General features: G+C 45.1%; 1 protein-coding gene across 2 annotated transcripts in view; it reads left to right on the top strand.

The window, feature by feature from the left end:
• Positions 1-5,712: 5,712 nt before the first annotated feature.
• rassf7a (Ras association domain family member 7a) overlaps positions 5,713-7,809 on the top strand; it is a 38,402-nt gene continuing 36,305 nt past the window's right edge. For both annotated transcript variants that reach the window (XM_064312488.1, XM_064312485.1), the window contains exons 1-2: positions 5,713-5,854; positions 6,526-6,596. The gene's annotated coding sequence lies outside the window, so the exon portion shown is untranslated. The remainder of the gene's footprint in view (positions 5,855-6,525; positions 6,597-7,809) is intronic.

The following is a 7,809-nucleotide window of genomic DNA, read 5'->3' as shown; positions in this document are numbered from 1 at the left end:
TCACTCCCTCCACTTCCCTCCCCATCTCACACACTACACACACCACACACAACACACCCCTCCACCACACTACACACTCACACCACACACACACACACATCACACTCACACCACACTCACAACTCACACTAACACACATCCACACACACACACACACACACACATCCCCACACTCACACACACACACACACATCCACACACACACATACACACACTACACACTGCACGAACTACTGCAACCACACACACACCACACACATCTCATGAGGATATCCTGTACAGTTTCAGGTGGTACCTGGTACCTTTTTCTATGAGGCCTCAAAAGATGCACCAAATAAACATTTTTGTAAAAATAATGAAGAAAATATTTTTACAACAGGAAAGTGCTAATTTGTTCTAATCAATAATGTTATCATTCTTAAGATGCAATAACTGGAATGACATATGAATGTATGTGGAGCTAATTTTCTATTTTTGAAAAGGAATTAAATGCATTGAGATAAATTTCTCAACAAGCAGTGCTTTTCATCTTTTTCATGTTTGTACCATTGGGAGACAGTTTCATCCAGTCTTTATATAAGTGTTCTGGTGTATACAGGGCTCTACAGTCAGGCTACCTCGCTGTAAATAACTGAGCAATAGGTCTAGACGGTCCAGCTCATTTCTCTCATTGTGGTCATAAGTCCACCCTTATGACTCAAGTTTGCAGGGAGTCTATTCTATGGGCATGGGTAAATTATGCTGTCTTTGCTGTTGTTAGATATTCTTGATATAACAGACACAATCAGAGCTGGGTCAAATAATTCATTTAAATATTTGAACCCTTCAGACACCAATAACATTCCTGCAGGTCACTGATCATTTTAATAGACACATTTATTTTCACCACAGGATACAATCAGGATACAATCTGGGAAGAATGAAATGAGCTGCAGAAGTCTTTTCATGTGTATTTGATCCAGGTCTGACTGATTTGTTTACGCTTATTTGGAAAAGATAAATCAGCCAAAAAACATAACAGTTTTAGGTAAAAGAGCTGACAATTAATTAATTTAATTTCCTTATAACGGCAAGAACTAAAGTAAGTTAATCATATTTTAAGAACGTCACATTGAGTGCTGTGTCACAATATCAGTACGGAAAGTGTAACAGCAGTACAAATCAGGCCACTAGAGGGCAGCCTCTACAAGTTACTGCATTTACTCATTGGAAAGCAACAGTTAAAGAGATAGTTCACTTTCTGGGGTTTTTACATTATTTCAGTTTAAACGTATGTTTTCAGATGGCCCAGACAGTTTGTGTGTGCAGTGAAGGATCTTTTAGGATTTCTGAAGTGCCTGAAGAGCTGCGGGTGAGACCGTAGCGATGGTAACGGCTCAATCAGGGGATCTCGGTCTAATGCACGAAAACACGCTGAACTCCCAGGCAGCTGCTGCACTGCCTGAACCGTCCCTTTAAGAGGCACATGAATCAGAAGAGAGAGCTGCAGGTAACACGGGCTCTCTGTGACAGTGTGGTTCTTACTATATTACATTCACATCAGACCTGATCCTCACACAGCACCAAATATTTCAGCATTTTATTTGCTGTATAAAATAAAATATCTAAATATTTGCGGAATTTTTCAAGCATCTCCGACACCGCTGGTGACTGGATTGGAGTGACTGGGATTAATTGGGCTCGCTGGGCTGGGCAGGCATTGCTGTACATTGTGTGAGTTTGGGACGTTCGATTAGCCCGACTCCTTAATGCTGGGAACATGTCTGTCCCGCTGTGGGCTCCTTCTCTGCTTCGTAACGACCTGCCTCAGCCTCGGTCCGCAGTGTTGCCATAGCGATTGTCCCGGTGGCGGCGGGGTACTCACGGCAGCTCAGGACAGGGTTGTTTTGAGCGGATTCCTCGGGTGTAGCCCCGCCCCCTCACACGGCATGCGACGCTGGAAGCAGGTGAACACCCTGGCAGTGTTCCACAGCAAGCCCCATCCTGCCCAGGCGATGGCGGGGGGGGGGGGTGAGGGTGCCCCCTCGCAGGTGAAGGGGCAGGCACTCCAGCAATCCGCCTGTCAGAGAAGAACGCTCCGTCATGTGCAAGCTTTCCCAGAATGCCCTGCAGCTCAGGTTTCACGGCATCAACCCTGCAAAGCAGCTGAGCGCTTCACAGACTCACAAACTTTGAGACATGGGTGCGTGAGTGTGTGCGTGTGTGTGTGTGCGTGCATGCTTGTGTGAGTGTGTGCGTGTGAGTGTGTGCGTGCATGCTTGTGTGAGTGTGTGCGTGTGCGTGTGTGAGAGTATGCGTGTGCGTGTGTGTGCGAGTCGCGCATGCTTGTGCGTGTGTGTGTGCGTGTGTACGTGCATGCTTGTGTGTGTGCATGTGTGGTAAGTCCAGTCACCATACAGCCCCTTTGAAAGCAGCTCTGAGTGTTGAGTGTTGAGTGTTGAGCGGTTATATAATGCAGGAGGGCTAGTGGCTCAGAAAGCTGGAATGACTGAGCTGAGTTTGATGCACTCTGTAGAACTGCCACAGATACAGAATACACACCTGTGCTGTGAATCCGCATTCACAATACACATCCGTGCTGTGACTCCACATTCACAATACACACCTGTGCTGTGACTCCACATTCACAATACACACCTGTGCTGTGACTCCACATTCACAATACACACCTGGGCTGTGACTCCACATTCACAATACACACCTGTGCTGTGACTCCACATTCAGAATACACACCTGTGCTGTGACTCCACATTCACAATACACACCTGTGCTGTGACTCCACATTCAGAATACACACCTGGGCTGTGACTCCACATTCAGAATACACACCTGTGCTGTGACTCCACATTCACAATACAGTACAATTGTACAAGGGGACAGGTTGCCCCCACCAATATTAACATGATGTTTTGGGTGGTACTGTTAGTGCCCCCCCCCCCCCCCCCCAAAGTTGAAATGATATCTACGTCATTAGCAGCCAGAACACAAGGCTTTTTTACTAGTTTTCACGGTTATTACTGGGTGGTTAATGTAGGCAATAATTCTCCTGAGAATAAATTAATGGCACAGGTCTGAATTAACACTTTGGTTTTTTAACACACATTATAATCATTCTGGTAGGACATTCCTCGGGGAAAACCCACCAGTGAATAAAGCTCGCTGTGATATGGGTGTTTGGTTGAGACATGCCTGTGGAGCGTGCCTGCACCTCCTCCTCCTCCTCCTCCCCCCCCCCCCCGGGGGGACATGCCATTCCAGACGGAGCATCAGTGGGGGTGTGCCGGGGAGAGACGACACGAACACGGCAACACGTCAACATCCACAGGTGCAGCACCGCCTCTCCACTGGGGGGCGGCTTTCCTGTTATTACTCCTCTATACAGGCAGATACACACATGGGGGTTCCCATGATATTATCTGCCCCAGAGCTGGAGGCAATTAGGCTGCACCAGCTGGGGGGTGCTGTAGAGGCACCGCTCTTGCAGCTGCAAAAGGTTTGGGTCCCAGTGCAGGTGTGTAAGAGAGCATGGAGGTTCAGGTCCCAGTGCAGGTGTGTAAGAGAGCATGGAGGTTCAGGTCCGGTGCAGGTGAGAGATGAGGTTCAGGTCCAGTGCAGGTGTTAAAGAGCAGGAGGTTCAGTCCCAGGGCAGGTGTGTAAGACATGAGGTTCAGTCGGTGCAGGTGTAGAGAAGGTTAGGTCCCAGTGCAGTGTGTAAGAGCATGGAGGTTCAGGTCGTGCAGGGTGTAGAGGATGGTCAGTCCAGCAGGTGTGTAAGGAGAGCATGGAGGTTCAGGTCCCAGTGCAGGTGTGTAAGAGAGCATGGAGGTTCAGGTCCCAGTGCAGGTGTGTAAGAGAGCATGGAGGTTCAGGTCCCGTGCAGGTGTGTAAGAGAGCATGGAGTTCAGGTCCGGTGCAGATGTGTAAGAGAGCATGGAGGTTCAGGTCCCAGTGCAGGTGTGTAAGAGAGCATGGAGGTTCAGGTCCCAGTGCAGGTGTGTAAGAGAGCATGGAGGTTCAGGTCCCAGTGCAGGTGTGTAAGAGAGCATGGAGGTTCAGGTCCCAGTGCAGGTGTGTAAGAGAGCATGGAGGTTCAGGTCCCAGTGCAGGTGTGTAAGAGAGCATGGAGGTTCAGGTCCGGGTGCAGGTGTGTAAGAGAGCATGGAGGTTCAGGTCCCAGTGCAGGTGTGTAAGAGAGCATGGATGTTCACAGAATTACTTTTAGGGCAAAGCAGTGATAGAATCTTGTGTTTGTGCATGTAGCCCGGCAGGAAGTGTGATAAAATAGAGAGATTAGCGCAGGGTTTTGACAGGAAGTGCGATAAGACAGAGGGATCAAGCAGGGTATTGTTCCGCTGCCCGTACGGACAGCCTCCAGGGCCTGCTACGTGCAATCCTACAGACGCATCTCAGGGAATTTTTTTCTATCTATCTGGGGACCGATCAAATTATGCGGAAAATGTGGATCATGTCGGCAGCTACAGTGTAGCTTTTCACATATTTGCACGGTATGAACCTACGACCTTCCCACGGGTGAATTTGAGCTCTCTCAAAGTTCTAAGTTAAAGGGGTCTGGATTTTTTTCTTCTTGCTGAGCGGGCATGCAGTGTCCTTGATAATGGTTGGGAAAATGACAAACTTTTTTTTTCTTGATTTTGCTTTGTAGTCAACAATTTTAGAAAAGTAATCAATTAAATCAAACAATTCACATGTGGTTAAAGTGCATGGTCTCAGTTTTTATTAAAGGGTGTTTTTATACTTTTTGTTTTCACCATGTAGAAATGACAGAACTTTTATAGAAATATAGAAAAGTTCTGAAATTTCTTCATGGTGAAATGCAAATTCATTTTTTAATGAAAGCTGAGAATGTGCACTTTAACCACATGTGATTTATTTGATTATAAATCTAAAACTGTGGAGTTCTGTACTCAACTCAAGAAAACAACATTTTTGTCCCAGACATTGTGGAGGGCACTATATGTCTGACATAACCGCTTAGTCTAATTAATTATGCACATAAAAATATCATACATTTCTTCCATATATTAATTTAGTATATAATTTAGTTTACAGCGTGTTGTTTTTTTATTGGAATATGGAATCCCAAGGGGACTGCGCAGGTCTCCTGTGTTCCACAGACGTTGGGCCTGTTTGTCTTTGGGATGTGAAGTGTTTTCGTGTCGCGGTCCAGTCAACCTTTTGTTTGCGGTTGCTATGAGAGGGACCCCGCAGGGGAGGGGGACATGGGTAGACCTGTTGCTAGGAGCTTCAGCAGGAAGTATCAAGCAAATTAAAGGCAAGTGTCATCGAACCACCCGTATCAAACTTCCAAAAGCTTTCGAAAGAAATTACAAGGCGAGCTAAACAGCAATGTTATTGTGATAAATGGAAACATTTTAGCTGCTGTTTTCCTGTAACAGTATAGAGTTGAGATATCAAAGTAGCTAACGTTTACAAACGATCAGAGAAGGAAGGAAGGTAGCCAGTTAGCAACCCAACGTCATTTATCAACCAAAAATCATATACTACTTTTAAATATAGGTACTTAGGGAATTATATATGTACAATAAGCTAATTATTTAATTCATCAAATGTACACGAATTGTCACGTATAGTTCGCTATGTAAGCTAAATTAACTTTAATTAAAAATCGGCCAAAATACCAGTTTGGTTCATCCCTTTAAGATGCAGCATGCGGATTCCGAGGAGTGATGCAAAAAAAAATCGTAGGTCCAGCCTGTGGACGAGCCAAAGAATGTAGCAGTAACCTGCTGTGTTAGACAAATCTGTACAAATAAACACGGAATAAGCAGAGTGAGGAGTAACTTCTGATTGACAAGAGGAAAATCGTAAATTGGTAAGATATTTGAAATTTCTAGCAAAAAAACAAGTTATTTGGAATAAGTTAACGCGTTAGCTAGTCCCCTAAGTATCAACAACTCATCTCATTTTGCTTATTCGCTGATAAGTCTTAAACTGGAAACAAAACATTCAATATTAGCATATTTCCTCATTTTACTATGAAAACATAGATATAAACTAAAACCAAATCTATCAACTTATTTTTATTTTTCACAATAAAAACGTATGAAAAAGGAACGTTCGCTTTATTTGAAGAGACACTGAATCGCGACAGAAAGTAGAGTTAGCCAGCATCTATTATGGTATTAAGCTTGCTAGGTGAAGTTACTAGCTGTACGTACAATATCGGAGCTGCTGGAGCGTGTGCAGTATATGTGAAATTTTGCATTACGTTGTTTATTTATTTATTTATTTATTTATTTAATCTCTACAAATATTTATAGTTTTGTTGTTAATTCTGCAGAAAACTACTGTACATGAAAAAAATGTCCTGCAGATGTCTTGTGATGTTTTTATTTTTTATTTAACGAAATGAAAAGAATGTTAAATCGATTAGAGTTAGGAAGTTGTGATTTAAAGTATCCACCAGCAACACTGTTCAAGGACTTATAAACTTTAACTGGATGATGGATCATAGCATGCCGTGTGCGATTTTCTTCCCGGCAGATGTGACCTCAGTGGATCGGTCAACTTGAAGCCCCTACAGTCTCCTGTGTCATAAGTCAACACCAGCACGAGTAAGTCAACGTTCTGGCTCACCATGCGAAGCAGTAGAAACTGGATTATGTTAATGAAGGCATAGAGTTAGGCAACATATTTCCATAGCGTAATTATGAACGTGTGTAATCGTGCCTTTTCTTTCTGAAAATACCGGAGGTAAATTACGGAGAAGGTGTTATTTTTGACATGAAATCAAAGATCTTCAGGTGTAGAGCTAGTATAGAGCTGGTACAGAGCTGGTATAGAGCTGGCACAGAGCTGGCACAGAGGTGGTACAGAGCTGGTACAGAGCTGGTATACAGCTGGCACAGAGCTGGTACAGAAAGAGCTGGTGCATTACATTACATTACAGGCATTTAGCAGATGCTCTTATCCAGAGCGACGTACAACAAGTGCATTAGTTCAAAGTGCAGAGGTGCAAAAGAAACACGCTAGAGTTAAGTAAAGAAGCTGCAGAGCTGGTACAGAGTGGGTATAGAGCTGGTACAGAGCGGGTATAGAGCTGGTATCGAGATGGTACAGAGCTGGCACAGAGCTGGTATACAGCTGGTATCGAGCTGGCACAGAGCTGGTATAGAGCTGGTATAGAGCTGGTACACAGCTGGCACAGAGCTGGTACACAGCTGGTACACAGCTGGCACAGAGCTGGTATAGAGCTGGTACAGAGCTGGCACAGAGCTGGTACACAGCTGGCACAGAGCGGGTATAGAGCTGGTATAGAGTTGGTACAGAGCTGGTACACAGCTGGCACAGAGCTGGTACAGAGCTGGTATAGAGCTGGCACACAGCTGGCACAGAGCTGGTATAGAGCTGGTACAGAGCTGGTATAGAGCTGGCACAGAGCTGGTACAGAGCTGGTATAGAGCTGGTATAGAGCTGGTACACAGCTGGCACAGAGCTGGTATAGAGCTGGTACAGAGATGGTATAGAGCTGGCACAGAGCTGGTACAGAGCTGGTATAGAGCTGGCACAGAGCTGGTACAGAGCTGGTACAGAGCTGGTATAGAGCTGGCACACAGCTGGCACAGAGCTGGTATAGAGCTGGTACAGAGCTGGTATAGAGCTGGTACACAGCTGGCACAGAGCTGGTACAGAGCTGGTACAGGTTGGAGCAGCTGCACAACATGCTGGGTTTAGACACGGTGTGTCTGCCAGTCAGTCCTGCTGTATAGTGCTTTGCAATGTTATTTTCAACCAAAATCCTGTGGCAGGCCTCAGTCTTCTACTGTT

The sequence above is a fragment of the Anguilla rostrata genome, chromosome 16, assembly GCF_018555375.3.
Source record: "Anguilla rostrata isolate EN2019 chromosome 16, ASM1855537v3, whole genome shotgun sequence".
NCBI classification, from domain to species: Eukaryota; Metazoa; Chordata; class Actinopteri; order Anguilliformes; family Anguillidae; genus Anguilla; species Anguilla rostrata.
This window is presented reverse-complemented; position numbering and strand designations above follow the sequence as displayed.